Here is an 11,695-nt window from a genome sequence, read left to right on the forward strand (position 1 = left end):
GTGGTGGTGGTAGAATGGCTGGAAGCCTCATCTGATCAAGTCTTCTTGCTATCACTCTTCCCTTGCAGAAATTCTTTGGTTAGGAAATCAGGGATGCAATTTTGACTACCTTTGATGTATTCGGTTTCAAAATAAAAAATACTTAATATGGCTTGCTATCGTGCAAAAATCTATTTTAATGCAATGTTTTAAACATCTTTTTGTAAAACATGTTTTGCAGATTTGCAATCGACTATGATTAAAAACTTTTGATTTAATAAATCATTTTGAAATTTACTAATATATAATACTATAGATAATATTTCTTTCTTAATAGTACTATAATTACTTTGTGCTAAATTCTATACTCCTGAATGGAAACAAACAATTTGTTCAGGAGATCTAGAAGAAATTAACTGTTTGAGAATACCCCCATAACCAATTTCAGAGGCATCAGTTTCAACAATTTTGAAGGAATTACGAGTTGGTCTTAACATGTGATTTGATTTGTTTGACTATGGAAGTATGAGTATGGGACCATGATGAGGGATTTTCTTTTAGACGATTGAACAAGGGTTTACATTGTTGTCTAAGATGTGGATACAATTATGCAACATGATTTAAAGATTATAGAAATCTCTATAATTAGGTTTTGTCAGTGATTTCATTTGGAAACTTATCTGCAAATTTAATTACTCTATCTATTGGTTGAATGGTTGACCGGTGGATATTGTATCCTAGAAACCTAATTTTGGTTTGGAATAACTTAATTTTGGTTGCTGAGACAACTAATCCATTTGACTTAATTATCCTAGCAAACATATTTAAGTGTTTCCAATGCTCATCTATCAATTTTGAAATGAGCACATCGTTAAAATAAAACTATTGAGAAATGATTGTATTGATTAAATATTTCGTTCATGATATTATGAAACTCACTGGGTGCATTCTTAAGACCGAATGACATTACATTTCATTCATAATGACCAAAAGGAGTGACAAATGCTATTTTGTGTTTATCATCCTCATGAATTTGAATCTTTCAAATTCTAGACTTCATGTCGAATTTTGAGAAGATTACACCTTGACTAAGTCTCTTAATTAAATCTCTTTTGTTGGGAATTGGATACCATATCCATTCCAAGATTTCATTAAGAGGTTTGTAATTAATGACTAACATGGAAGTTCCTCTTTTTAATTTGGCATTTTTTCGGACATAAAAAGTATGACAAGACCAGGGTGATTTGCTTTTCCTAATGATTCCTTTGTTGAGAAATTCTTGGATTTCTATTTTGCAGAATTCCATAACTTCTTGACTCATTTGGATTGGTCTGGTTTTTGTTGGTATTTTCCTTTCATTAAATTCCTTATTGTAAGGAAGTTTAATAATGTGTTGTTTTTTGTGGCAAAAGGCGTTGGGAATATCCGAACAAATTTCATTAACAAGTTTCTTTTGAAAGTTGTCAATGCTTTGTAACAAAGATTTGATTGTTAATTGTTTTTCAATTCTTTCGTAATTATTTTCTTCTTTTAAAAAATTAATTTGTTGTGATTTTTAGGTAACTAGATTGATGGTTTTTGAGATGCTATCTTTTTGTAATTGTCTTATTTTTTTTAGATCAGTTTCCGTGTAGAACTCAAATGTGATTTTTTTTTTGTCCTAACATTCTAGTGGTTATACGATTATGGTGTACCTTAAAAGGATATAGGAGAGCCATGAAGGGGAGACCTAAAATGACTGGGTCTGAAATTTTTTTTATCAAAACAAATGGAGTTTTAAAACCAACATTGTTTTAACTGACATGGACTTTTGGGATTTCATATTTTAATTGCATTGGCGACTGATTTGCATGGACTTGGATTGTTTCTAACTGGAAGTCTTCAATTATTATTTTTATTTTAGAGTACCATTTCTAGATCCTAAATTTTTGTAGTAATCCGAAAACTAGGTTTTCTGTTGGGTTTTCTATGGACTTGGATTCCAAATGGGGCGGAAGGTCTAATGATAATAACGATGAGGACAATTAAACCAAGGGCAATAATGATCATAATTGAATGAACTGTGAATTGAATTATTGGTAATTTGATGTGGATGATAATCAGGATTAAATATGCCATGAAACTAACTGTTATAAACAAATAGAAAGAATTGAACAAATGATTGGTCTGTGTTTACCTTGAATTTGAGATATTCGATGAATTGACCGTGAGTAAGGATTTTATGCTATTCAAAATCAGTTGTTATGAAAATATTCTTCATAATGAATTCAAAATAATGATGTAAATATAATTTGAAAATAAGTTATAAGTTTTATTGCAAAACTTACACTAGAACGTACAATTGATTTACTGACGATTGTGTTAGCAAATAAGAAAAATGGCTGATGAAAAAGATATTGATGCACGCAGACATCCTTTACATTTGAAAATTAAAAGTTTTTACAATTTTTTATTTCTTTGGGTACTGTGTGAACTCAAAGAAAGCTTTTATTGAGAAATTGTGGAAATTCCAAACTTGAAACTTTCTCATCCGTCGTCCATTCTTATAGACTTGGAAAAGGTCTTGGAAGACTTACTTTTACTATTTGATGAATGATGACTTGCTTTCACTATTGATGAACAATGAAATTTGTTGGAATAATTGCTGCTTTTACTGTAGAAGCATGTGATGGATGATTGAATGACTCCAAACTTTGTCAGAATAATAGGTGGGAACGTGCTGGTTGACTGAATAATTTCATGCTTTGTCTGAATTATTGGTGCTAATAATGCATGAACATTTCACATGGTGATTTTGGAAAGATGACTGAAATTTTCACATGACTCTATGCAAATGGGTCCTGGGAATCCTAGTAGTCGGCCCACTTAGCTGACTGTGTTTTTTGGCTTGCTAAGTTGGATGGTTGCTGTGAGGATGCGTCTGAAAATTCGGAATCTGTGGCTTCTTCTTTTTCAGTATGGAGCATCGCTACTTCTGCAAGTAATTTTTGTGCTAAATCTTCAAGCTGAGTGGCTTTATTTTTCTTTGAGTTTGATGATTTGGAAGACTTGATTGTTCCTTTCAGGGATGAAGATGGATTAATGTCTAATAATGATTGTTTCGGGATGACTGGCAGTAATGGTTGTGCTAGTTGTGCCAGATTGACTGGAAGTGGAGTAATGGGAAATTCGGTTGACTAGTATTGGCTTCTTCAAGGGAGACTAACTTCTTAAGTTTCTTTAAATAAAATGACTTTAATTTAGGGTCATCTACTTTGCTGATTAGCTCGATAAGAAGATCTTCTTGTTCTTTTTGTTTGTTGAGGACTGAAATCTTTTCACAACAAGTATCAATGCATCCTATTTTAATGTCGGGTGATGAAAGACTACTTGAGGAATTACTGGAAGAAGACGAATTAGAACCTAAATCATCTTCAGATTGACTATGGTCTGTATCTCTTAATTCTAAGACTTGAATTAGTTAGTTCTCTCTTCTTCAGAGATTTTCAATTAGTTGATTGTTTTCTTAACTCTACATTTATTTGCATAATGACTGAATTTGCCACACTTGTAACAAATTCCTTTTTGTTCTTGGTTTTTGGAGTGGAATTTTCCTGAGGGTTTCCTCTTCCACCTGTTGGACTTGGGTTTCTCGTAAAATTTATTTGTTTCAAAATTCTTATTTTTGAATTTGTTATATTTGGGAAACCTCCTTCTTGAGTACTTATTTGGGTACATATTGTAGGTTTCTGATTTTTTCTTTTTGTTGGATGGAGCAATAGGAGGTCATTCGTATTATTCACAAAATGTTCCTAATTCGTATTTGGCTATTGACTTGTCTTTGTTGACTTGTTTTGTAATTTTCATATCAATACACATTTTCAATCCTTTTTTTTTAATAATATTAATAATATTTCCATAAGTAAGGGTATGATATGGTATGATATCTTCTTCGTTCACGAAAACATTTCTAATTTTATGGGCAAATAGATTTGGTAATCCATTAATGAATTTTTCTTTCCAACATGGTCAATTACTATCATTTCTAAGCATGACTCTAGACATGAAAACATCCTTGTACCATCTAAAATCGCTTAGGGTTTGACATCTTAAGTTACTAAGTTGGTCATGAATTCTAGAGGTGACATTACTGGGTGTCCTTATGAAATGTTCTATAATGGTGAAAAGTAATGTGTTGATTGCATCTGGGACTCCTCGTCCTATATGCTCATCAAAGATGGGTGTTCCATCTTCATCTTTTATTACTACATTTTTAATTTTATTTCTTGATTGTTCAGTGAGATATTTTTCCTACCAGGAATGGAGCATTCCTATAAATCCAGTAACCAAAAAGTCGACAACTTGAATTTGACTAAGGTTATGATTTGTAATATAACTATTAGCAACCATGGAGGTGTGTTGTAATTTGTTCAAAAGTTCTTGTTTTGATAATCCATCTATGTTCCATTCATAGAGTTTATCAGCTGAGACTGAGAATTGGTTTTGGATGTTTCTTTCCTCAAATTGAATATTCAGATGTGTTGGCCTTGGATACCAATTTTTGGTAAGAGTTGTTGGGTTGACTCTTTTGTTTATGATTCGTTTTAATTCAAGATTTTGAAGAGCTTCTTCTACTTTTCTGATGGAATTTGTTTCACTCTTGTCTTCTGAATCCCATATTGCAGAAGTTGTTTCTGATTTAGATCCATCTAGATGTTGTAAAACATTGATTGTTTTTTCTTGTTTTAATTCTTGTAACATTTGTGCAATTTTTTTACTTGTGGAGATTGTTTTCTATCGTGCTGGATGAGGCTTCTTGGATGTTGACTAGGGGTTTTTCCCTAATTGTTGGTTTTGGTTGAGAAAGTCTATCTATTTTGGTTTCAATTTTGTCTGACTGTTTTCCTATGGTGTGTAGACTTTGGTTTGTGAAATTGTTTTGTTTGATGACTGGCTTGACTCTTAGATCTTTTTTTGGAAGTTTGAAAGGAGTGGTTGGTACTTGTGTTTTTGCAGTTGTAATTAAAATTGTTTCTTGTGGAGGGTGACTAGAAGAGATTATGGTTTTGTCTTCTTCGACCAAATTTTCTTTGGTGATGACTTCTAACTTCTTTTCAAACTCGTAATATTTTTCAACGAAATCGAAGAAAAATACTTCAAATCTGTGTTTTTTTATGAAATTGGTCCATTTATTGTAAATGTCCAATTTTTGTTCTTTTGTATTTTTATTTTGAAAAATATTCCTTCTAGGAATATTCTTTGTTGCTTCGATGTTAGAATTGAGTTTCTTCCATCAAATTTTGAATGGCTTGTTCAGTACGAGTAATTGGTGGTTGATTTGACTTGCTTCGAAGTCGAATTCTGTTGGAGAGGTTTGTTCTCCTTGGTTCTGAGTATTGGGTTGATATCTTGGGTGAGTCACCTGAGAGGCTGTTTCTATTGACTTTAGTTTTATGCTAATCAAGTCATTGATTAATTGTTGTTGGGTGACTGCTGTTTCTACTGCCTTTAATTTTCTATCGTCTAAGGAATTGATTAAATCTTGATCTCGACCCACCATATCAGCTGATGTGGATCCAAAAAAAGAATTCCTACTTGGTTCTAATGATTTGTGTGACTGGGCTAAATCATGAAGGTGGAAACCTGATTTTTTGGCTGGACGGTCAAAGTTGATTGTAACTGTTCCGTCAAAATATTGTTCTATGTTGTCTAAGTTGACTAAGCTATTTTGTATGCTTACTGGTTTACTTTCATTGATTAAACACCAATCTGAATGCAAACTGATATTTGACCACCTAATGGCTCTGGGTATTTTGATGTTGGCATTGTCTTGATTAGTTTGTATCAAGAGTGTGTGGTCTCAAGGACTTTTAACTAAGGCTTGAAAATTCATGTTTATTCCTATGACTTTATTGTAGACTCTAAAAATTAAAGCTAATGGTTGGACTCCTTCAAGGACTTGGTACTGTAAAGTTTTTATGTTTAATGTGAGTGCTTTCAACATGTGGGGGTTTGAAAGACTTATTGTGAGATCTAGGAAACAATCAAATTGAGTTGGTCCGTTGTAAAGACTTGACTCAATCATTCCAAGAATGCTATCACTAAAGTCAATGAATCTTGCATCTCGGAGACATAACAAAATAGAGGTATTGAGGCCTCTTCTTGTTAAGGGCTTGACTGCGATTTGGACTAGACCTATGTGAATGTAATTGTAACCATCTTTTCTACGAGTTTTGATTTGTTCTGGTGTGAATAATTGACAAGTTTCATGTTCTTTACTAAGAGCATAAGCTTTTTCAACTATTTTGACGTGGTGTTCACTTCTAAAAGAGGCTACTGACCATTTCTTTTTGTAAATGTTTTTACTAGAGACCTTGGGGATATTCCAATCTCCAAAGTCGAAACTATCATCTGTTTGAAATATAGATGTCATCTGGTCTAAATACATGGCTAATTGCTTGCCTGCACATTGAGGGGTTAAGTTGGACATATAGATGTCCCCATTAGAGATATACCCTCTCCACATGCTTTAATTAAGCCAAAGAACACCTTAGTAATGTTGGAATTGTTAAATCTATCCATGAACCATTCCCATCACTCATTAATTAGATTTAATGGTTCCCCCACTCCTAACGTGTTCTTTGCGCTTAAGGCATGTGGAGAGGGTGTGTCTTTGGTGGGAGCATCTCTATTTATACTTTTGGATGTCCTTCTTAAACCACTTAGTGTATAGTCAACTGATTAATCATGCATTTAGAATACGTCAAAAGAAGAAAGTCTCAATATTTAACAACTGATTCTTTTGAAGAGAAAAGATGGAAGTGATGATTATTCCTCCAACTAATGAATACTGAAATAACTTGGGAAATTACCAAGCCAACTAAATCTGATCCATTGTTTTACACCCTTTTATTTCATTTTTACAAGGAAAATGCTAATAAATTAACTATTAATCAATAATGTTATTGTTTAGATAACTTTTCCACCCTCCTTGCGATCTCACAGTAATTTTCCTTGCATGATCATTCAGTTATAAGATAGTATATCCAATTTCTGATCCCACACCATTGTACTACACATAAATAAAAACTTAATACTTTTTTAAAACATATTCTCATTGTTTTAATCCACTTTGAATGTTAGTATTCGATTTGCTCCAGTTGGGCTCATCAAATTTGGTTACAATGTTTCCTCATTTCTTCATTGGTAATTTGTATTTTTGCTTATTCAACTTCTTTTTTTTCAATTTATGTTCTCTATGGTTTTCTATCATGTGATTAAAGTGTCATGTAATTGCAGGTTCTAATTTTTCTAATGCCTTAACAAGAAATTATGTCACTGTTGATATTGCAGGTGTCCAACTTGCAAAAATTACAAGGTATGCCACCACTTCCCTTAATCTGCATCTGTAAAATGTAGGTAATTTTAACCCATGTTGTGCTAAAAAATTAACCTGTTTTGTTTCATCATTCTGTTACAGTATTATATGTCATTGCACGTTTGAAAAAAAAAACAGAATAGGTCTATTGTCTGCTAAAAAAACAAGAAATGTAGGTAAACAGATCACTTACATAAACAAATTAGCATAGTTAATCCTGATGCTATATAAGTGAGCTTACTGATTTGTTACCACATTTCATCGTTGCTGATTTTTATTTTCAGGGATTTTCCGTTCTTGGCAAATATGTTTTTGTGAAGAGTTATTGTGTTTTGTGTCATATGATTGAAGTGTCGTGTCATTACAAGTTTTAACTTAGTTTTTTCAATGTCTTATGAAAAAATTATGTCACTATTGATATTCCACTTGTCCATCTTACACAAATTCTCTTGGTAACAGTTGTAAATAGATTTAAACATCTACAGTTTTAAACCTACAGCATCGCACAGGCACCATTCCTAGTGCATACTATTATCAACTTTTATCTTGCAAATTTTCTCGTTGCTTCCTAGTTAAGTGTTGAGATCGAATTGAGATCACTTTTTTGTGATAAGTTCAAAATTTCTTGCTTAAAGCGAGAAAATAAGTTCTTTGATGAAACTGAAATTTCTGTGTGAGGTTGATCGATTGAGTGATGAAGAACAAAATGCCTTTGTATATCTAGTTGCATGGTGGAACTATCCAAGGAAAACTGGAAAGAAAGGATTCAAATGAAACCTTTTCTTGGCAAGTCATTGCATTTATTGAATAAAATGCATTACAGACACATGTTATGAAAAAAAAATAGTTTTAAAAGGATCTTGGCAAATTAGTTCTAAAAGCATGACCAATCTTAAACAATGATGATCAGACTTCAAACACTTTGTTGAAACTCAAGTTAATTGTTGAAACTCAAGTTAACTAAAAACTGCAAAATTACCGTGATCAATAAAATTGTTCGAATTTTTTGAAGATATGCCTACTTTTCGTGACATGATTTCTTAGAAAGACCATGCGGATCAATAAGTGCAAGAACTAGGGTTTCCTGATTGCACCAACTTTGGTCTACATTCCACACATTGTTTTCAATACCTCATCCCCTTTAACAGATGCATGCGAAGCACGAGGGAATAAGATCGATAATCCGCTTTCAAGTTTCCAACAATTGGACCACATTTAATCACCACACCATCTCTTTTCGTTCCCCTTTAAGAGTTTCAAACCAAAAGGGAAATACTTCTCTATAGTAAGGTTGGGCATAAAATTGGACTGAACCGAATAATGAAAAAACCAAAAAAAATTGTATTGACAAAAAACTGATCAAACCCTATCTAGAACAGAACCGAACCGATCTAACCAGTTCAGATTTCAGTTTTTTTCTCAACAGAACTGGTCCAAACCGGACCATATTATTAATTTACCTTTTTTTTAGAATAATTCATTCCGCCCTTGTTTTTAAGGAAAACTAGCGAAAATGACTTAAAAATTTTAAGTTTTAACGATAAGGACAAAATAAAGGGTAAAGTGAATTGTACCAAAATTGATTTATAGTGTAAAAATATGGTTTTTCGTTAAAGTGAGCAGGACTGGGAGCTTTTCGTTAAAGTTCCCTTGTTTTTATGCAAGTGTTCGATCCAAATATAAATTCCAAACGTAAGCCCAAATAAACTTACACTTACATACAAAAGCCCAAAAAATTTATAAATTAACATCTACCAATTCTTTTGTTTAGATTCATAAACATAAAAATTTCAGCATGTAAATAGGTATCATTTTCAAATTTCTATGCATGAGAGTTTTAAAATAAAAAAATACAAAAACAAAAATTCAACCATGAGTGGCCACCACCGCCGCCACCACCACATGTCACTGCCACCTACCACCACCCACCATCATCACTGTCATCACCACCACCATTACAAGCACATTCTTAACTACATCTTTCATTTATATAGTAACTCTATACACATTAAATTTCGTTTTCAAATTCTATTGTTCTTTTATATTAACCAAATAAGAAAATTCGCAAATTTTAGAAAATAAAATTCAATGTTAGTTCATCATGACATCTCATTCATCTGTCAGCCATGATGCCCTAAAAACCCTAGCCGCATGGATTCTCTCTCTCTCTCTCTCTCTCTCTCTCTCTCTCTCTCTCTCTTAAAATTTCACAAATCTCTCACTCTCAGCAACTGCGTCAAACAAGCGTGGTGGGTTGAATTGCGTATAACTCTCTCCTTCATGCGCATCTGCTCTCTCTCCCCTCCATGTTGCCATCTCTCATTCTCCATCCCTAGATTTCTAGTGATAAGCTTGAAAATTTGCCACATATTAATATTGTTAAGAGTATAAATCCCATGTCAAGGAAAGAAGGAACCATAAATGTATTTATAAATAATTAAGACTACTTCCCATATTAAAAATTAATTTTACAATGAAACATCATCACATTTTGTATAATAAGAAAATGCATTACTTGAGAGTATTCTAGGGTCTGAGCTTATTTGTTTGAGTTGGAACTTCATGTTAGTCTGACATTGGAAGTGGGAACAACTTCTAAGTACCAGGATTTACTTTTTAGTGTAAAAATATGATTTTTCGTTAAAGTAAACAGTACCAGGAGCCTTTCGTTAAAGTTCCCTATATTAAAATGGATTGTGGGTCTATATGGAGTAGCCACCTGTGGTTTCCATGTTGGTTTTGATCAAAACAAATAATTAAGTTAAATATTAATTAATCAAAGATTAGAGTTCTGGATGTCACAAAAAAGATTAGAGCTTTGCACCTTGAGGCTAACTCATTATATAATATGTCACTTAGTACTACGGTCTAGTAGTATTCCTGTTCACTTGTAAGTGAGAGATCTTAGGTTCAATTCTCACCAAAGGCAAATTTGAACAATATTATTGCTAGCCCATTGTGGGGTTAAGCCCACCCACTTCCCATTAGTGTAGATAATATTAATTGTTCAAAAACAAAAAACTCATTATATAATATATATATATATATATATATATATGGCTTACCACCTTACTCCAAATATTGTTGTATTAAAAAATAAAAACTTTAAGTGCAAATAACTATTCAACTTTTAGATGTGGTTCTAAATAGATCCAACTTTTTAAAACATTCCAAATAACTACTTAACATTTTGAAAAATAGACACTCTTTAGATCACTAATGTTAAGTGATGATATCATTGTCGTTCAAGAATATTGTTAAGTGATGCTGTAAACACGAAATTTTCCTGAAACGAAAGAGACAAGAACAACGTGTACAAAATAATATTTGTATTTGATGATTTTGGGTTACAATCTCTCTCAAATTTGATCATCTGATTCGATCTCCGTAAGGTATTGATTTGTGGATGTTTCGTTGATCCAAGGGCCGTTGAGGCTTGATCTTGGATGAACTGTTGGAAGTTTCTTCAAGGGGCCGTGGGCTTGATCTTTGAAGGTGGATTTGAGCGGATCTTCAAGGAGCCGTTGGGGCTTGATCTTGAGGATGAGTGTTTCTTCAAGGGCCGTTAAGGCTTGATCTTGAATAACGGTGATGAACGGATCTTCAAGGGCTTTTGGGCTTGATCTTGAAAAAAACAGTGATGAACGGATCTTCAAGGGCTTTTGGGCTTAATCTTGAAGAACGGTTGGATGTGTGGATTTGTCGACGTTGTTGATCTAAAGGGCCGTTGAGGCTTGATCTTGGATGAACGGATGATGAACGATGGTGCTTTCTTCAAGGGTCGTCGGGGCTTGATCTTGAATTGGTGGAAGTTCTTCAAGGGCCTTTGGGGCTTGATCTTGAATTGGTGGATGGTTGATCCAAGGACCGTCGGGGCTTGATCTTGGAAGAACGATGAACGAGGAACGAAGAACACTTTCTTCAAGGGCCGTTGGGGCTTGATCTTGAATTGGTGGATGATTGTTGATCCAAAGGGTCGTTGGGGCTTGATCTTGGAAGAACGATGAACGAAGAACGAAGAACACTTTCTTCAAGGGCCGTCGGGGCTTGATCTTGAATTGGTGATTGTTAATCCAAGGGCCGTCGGGGCTTGATCTTGGAAGAACGATGAACGAAGAACAAAGAACGCTTTCTTGATTCTTCGGAAACCTGGATGCTTGAGAGCTTCGGAGTTTCAGAGGTTCAGAGCTTCAAGAATTTTGCCTAATGATTTTGGTCCTCCTAAATGAATGAATTAGCCTTCTATTTATAGAAATTTCCAAGGCCTAATTTTGAATATAATATTCCAGATGAAATAAGTCGTTTATGCCAGGTGTTGACACGTGTCCTGTTTGATGACTTTTCCAACTTATTTTGATT

This window comes from Malus sylvestris, chromosome 13 (genome assembly GCF_916048215.2).
Source record: "Malus sylvestris chromosome 13, drMalSylv7.2, whole genome shotgun sequence".
In the NCBI taxonomy this organism is placed as follows: domain Eukaryota; kingdom Viridiplantae; phylum Streptophyta; class Magnoliopsida; order Rosales; family Rosaceae; genus Malus; species Malus sylvestris.